This window comes from Saccoglossus kowalevskii, chromosome 16, assembly GCF_978046115.1.
Source record: "Saccoglossus kowalevskii chromosome 16, keSacKowa6.1, whole genome shotgun sequence".
NCBI lineage: Eukaryota > Metazoa > Hemichordata > Enteropneusta > Harrimaniidae > Saccoglossus > Saccoglossus kowalevskii.
The window spans coordinates 29,823,911-29,828,497 of NC_140656.1; the positions used below are offsets into that span (position 1 = coordinate 29,823,911).

At 42.3% G+C, this 4,587-nt stretch overlaps 1 non-coding gene across 1 annotated transcript; it reads right to left on the minus strand.

Annotated features, from left to right (window-relative positions):
- Window positions 1-345: 345 nt before the first annotated feature.
- Window positions 346-446, minus strand: Mir278 (microRNA mir-278). The gene has a single exon (NR_037554.1). It is a non-coding gene; the product is annotated as a microRNA mir-278 (primary transcript).
- Window positions 447-4,587: the final 4,141 nt, after the last annotated feature.

The following is a 4,587-nucleotide window of genomic DNA, read 5'->3' on the forward strand; positions in this document are numbered from 1 at the left end:
AAACATTACCAACAAGTAAAAAATCGAGATGTCGTAGTGACCAATATGCTCCATGGCGATGAAGGCGAGTCACATGGTACAGTCGCCATTTTTTCATTCTTAATTGTACTCACCGGGTTGTGTCGGTTCGTACAGACAAATGGTTACAAACTATTGAATACAAACAAAAAAAATACACAATTTTGATAGTTACTTTACACTACCTTCTATATATGTGGCATATCACTTATTACATACACGTGTATGGTACTTACATACCCGACGCTTTTAACTATAGACACAACTGTGAGAATTATTCATACAAATTACCAAATTCAATCGATGGCTAAACGCTCATTGCACTTGGTGATATGTCGTCTCTTCCAAACGAACGAAAGTCCCACCGATCTCGATTAATATCACGATTAGACGAGACTTTCATTCCTTCGGATCAGACGTTAGACAGTGAATGAGTGCATGCTTGGGTGGCAAGAGTGGTGTACTTACGACGAGTATGTCAAGCCAATTGCAATTCATTGCCATACATACAGTGGGTAGGCTACATGTGACACATTGTCCCCGCCCGCTTACGCTGTTAATGTTGTAACCACCATGGAGTTAGCAAGTCCTCCCCCTCTCAGCTAATATAAACCCACAGACAGGTGTGAACAATATCTGGACAAGCACGACTAACTAACAAGTACAATACGAACGCCCAGTGGGTACACAACCTTCGCAATGAGAAGGCTTTGTGCTAAATACAGTCGAAAAAAAAAATCAAAAGTTAAATAAAAAATGGGAATACGCAGACAGTCAATAGGAATACGGAAACTGAAAAAATGTAAAAAAAAAATAAGGAAAATGTCACCCACCCCACCTATTCATCCAACCAATGAGAGGTGCAGATGGAAGACAACTGTGACTGGCTACAATGATGGTATGACGGTAGCTTGAGCGGATGTCATCAGCGACTAGTTGGGTAGTTTCACGACGAGCCAGTCAGTGCGCACAGATGACTCACATACATTGTATTACACTCGGACGTGAATGGCGTTTGAGTGACAGCACGATAACAGCTCCACGATCAAACGAAAACCACCAATGTGAAGTTATAACAATTTATCTGTGTGTTTTAGACGTATCACGCGTGAAATAATTGGTGTCTGCGCTGTAGAACAAACCCAAATGGATGGACACTGAACAAACAGACTCCACGCATACGTTTACCGTAATCAGCGGACAAACGTCATGTCACTTTCCTGGGAGGAGGAAAATACAGATGTCCCGTATGCAGAGAAATCAGGATGCACCATACGACGTAAGGTCCAGGGCGATTAAAATCCGTCATTTTTTCCACTTTGTAAATACCACTCTAGTAAAACATATACTATCCGTTATTTTGAAGGCAATTGATATGTGTCCATAGCTGCCGTCACTCTGGCATGATCTGAACCGATGTCCCCCTCAATTAACGTGCTGTGTGAATTCATAGGGCGGCAATTTTACATATAAATCGGTTGCATTGTAATCAGCGTTGTAAAGGTACAGCGTAGCAACAATGTCGAGCATATACTTGGGTTTACTCAACTGGACACATTGCCTATTGGTCCATTGTGGGGTGCTACCCCTTTCAATTCATATAGTCTTTTATTTGCTCATCAAAACCTCTGCTATCACAATGTTATTTTAGTCTGCAGCTGTGGAAAGAACTGACCGGCTAAACTTGAGAGCGCACAAGAATCGCCAAAGTACAGAAACATGTAATTGTTGCAAAGCTTTCCTGAAGCGAGTACCAACTCAATGTTTTCCCGTGGAACCAGCCAGGGAAGCGTCACACCAATCATGCACCATGAGACGAGCGTGGTGTCCGGGATTTGATTGGCAGGTGTTCTGACAATATCTCACAGCGGGACAGTAACTTGACGAGCAACTACCATTCATTTCTACTTTAGTTATCCTCTTTCTTCTCTTGTCTTCCATTTTCTGTAGTGTGTAGTTTGGACGTCAGAAAGTGGCCACCAACGAGCACAGGACGGGACCCCTATTCTGAGAAGAGACTAAAGCCCAATCTGCTACAAACACATTAAGGCGTGTTTTGCTTGAATCGGTCGCATTTAGAGCATTTTTCTAATAGCAATAAATTTGTATACGTGCTTTAAAGCAGCACATGCTTTGTGGAAGGTGAAATTATATAATACACTGCTTTCAAAATTAAGGTTTGTCGCCGTGCTCCTAAGAACACGTCAACAGGAGAAAAAAAAAAACGGGCCAAACAACAACTGTTCGGACAATATAGCAGACATGTTGTGGTCCACATTTGTTTGCAATTATGGCGAAATGGTCAGGGATCTTTATGTGAAACCCCTTTCTATGGTACGCATAGAAATGGTAGCGTTACCAATTATACACAGCGTCAAATACCCCGATGGCAATATACATCCTACGTCTTTTTATGCGGTTCTTCAGAGCCGGAGAGCTAAAATAACATTAACACGCGATGAATAGATTGAGACATAGCTCTTTTCTATCGGCAAGTACACAAGGAATAAGAACAAAAACAAAATCAGTATTTATATGTTTTAAATTGAATTTATGTTTGCTACAGAAGAAAAGAAAAAAAGAACAAACATCTAATTCAGCGAGAAAATACGCCCAAGTATATCTTTTAAAGTAAATCTTAACCCTATTTCTCAGCTTTATCTTTAAAAAGTTTATAAAATGCCAAGTCATACGAACGGTGATATGCATGCAAATTTTGTTGCAGTTCAGTGTAATTCTATTCGTCTCATTTATTACGCCCTTTTGTTAGAGTTAAACTTATATCACGTGACTAAAACTTCGACACATGAGACTTGCCACCTATATACAGTTTCATAGTTATATTTAACTTTTCTGAACTACATCATTATCGTACTCAGTAGTTATACCGAACACTACAACAGCTTTGAAATTTTTGAAACCATTTATTTGGTTTCCCAATTAGTTCAATTAATTAGATGTTATTGGACGCTACAATTGTAGACATGTTTTGTTGTCGTTGAGTGGTCAGTAAATTTCGTAGACTTGATGTGTCGACTTTGATCCTTTGCATTGAGCATAATAAAGCATTTTACGATTCAGTGATGCTGGCTTTTACAACGTGAGTTTTTCACACTTCAAATGTATACGTCACTTGGTCCATCAATAAAACCGTCTCTTTACATGCAGGGGGAATATTTGACAATTAAAAGACAATCCACAGGTGTCTGAGGCCAATAACCTTGAATCGTACCCGCTTTTGTGTTTTATCCCGTTAAAGCGAGTGGACCGGCTCAACCAAGTCATTTTGCGATGTATCTATTAATTTATTTATTGATTTTTTTTCTCAATACAACTGAGGCGCTCAACTGAATGAAATGAGAAAATGTACAGTAGCACATGAAGTCCAGTGTGTGGGAGAAAATTACCAGTTGAAATAAGCAAATACACGCGCGCTACCATAGTTACAGGCATCCTCACCAAGTACTCCGTGCACCCATTGCCATGGATACGCATTCCATGTGACGTCCATGCGCACACACAATAATAAGAGTAATTCAGTAAGTATTAGCGGCGGAAAGAGTTGCATTATTAAGGGTTCGCTCGGTTCACAATAGCTTGGGAGAGAGTGGTGTAATTACGCGGTGAACCGAGGCCATGGATCAGCTGAAAGTTCAATGGGTCAGAAATTCTGGACATCCCAATGTGCACTGTTATGATAGGGCTCACTATCTGGACAGCCAAATGTGTAGTTCTATGAGAGGTCTCACTATCTGGACATCCCAATGTGCAGCCCTGGGAGAGGTATGGCAGTCTGAACATCGACATACTAGTATGCAGTGCTAAGCGAGGGCGCAGCGTATGGACATCTATTGAATGTACAGCGCTTTGAAATATCTGGCTGTCTCGGCATCGAAATATGTAGTGCTATGAGAGGTCTTACTTTCTGGGCAGCCCGATGTGTGGTGTTATGTAATGTTGACTGTCTGGGCAGCCCACTGTCTGGTGTTATGTAAGGTTGACTGTCTGGTCCGCCCACTGTCTGGTGTTATGTAAGGTTGACTGTCTGGGTAGGCTACTGTCTGGTGTTACGCAAAGTTGACTGTCTGGGCAGCCCACTGCCTGGTGTTATGTAAGGTTGACTGTCTGGGTAGCCCACTGCCTGGTGTTATGTAAGGTTGACTGTCTGGGCAGCCCACTGCCTGGTGTTATGTAAGGTTGACTGTCTGGGCAGCCCAATGCCTGGTGTTATGTAAGGTTGACTGTCTGGGCAGCCCACTGTCTGGTGTTATGTAAGGTTGACTGTCTGGGTAGCCTACTGTCTGGTGTTACGCAAGGTTGACTGTCTGGGCAGCCCACTGCCTGGTGTTATGTAATGTTGACTGTCTGGACAGCCCAATGCCTGGTGTTATGTAAAGTTGACTGTCTGGGCAGCCCACTGTCTGGTGTTATGTAAGGTTGACTGTCTGGGTAGCCTACTGTCTGGTGTTACGCAAGGTTGACTGTCTGGGCAGCCCACTGCCTGGTGTTATGTAAGGTTGACTGTCTGGGTAGCCCACTGCCTGGTGTTATGTAAAGTTGACTGTCTGG